A 389-nucleotide genomic window follows, 5' to 3' on the forward strand; every position below is an offset into this window, starting at 1 on the left:
CAGCGGCTCTACTCCGAGTCTCTCCCGGATGACTGAACTTCTCACCCGCTCTCTCAGGGAGACCCCAGCCACCCTCCGGAGAAAACTCATTTCGGCCGCTTGTATCCGTGATCTCGTTCTTTCGGTCATGACCCATCCGTCATGACCATAGGTGAGGGCGGGGACGAAGATAGACCGGTAGATCGAGAGCGAATTTTTAGATCGTGTAGTAGATAGAACGAGAGTGAATTATTTAAAAGAAGTTAATTATTTAATCTGTAGGTAACACTAAAGAAATCAATATTGATTTCAGAATTAAAAATATACGGCAAAATCCTAAATCATATCCATATTAATGGAGTAGAAGCAGATAGATATGCTGCTTTAAATTCATTGGATTTGGGATATCA

This window comes from Borostomias antarcticus (genome assembly GCF_949987555.1).
Source record: "Borostomias antarcticus genome assembly, contig: scaffold_1147, whole genome shotgun sequence".
NCBI classification, from domain to species: Eukaryota; Metazoa; Chordata; class Actinopteri; order Stomiiformes; family Stomiidae; genus Borostomias; species Borostomias antarcticus.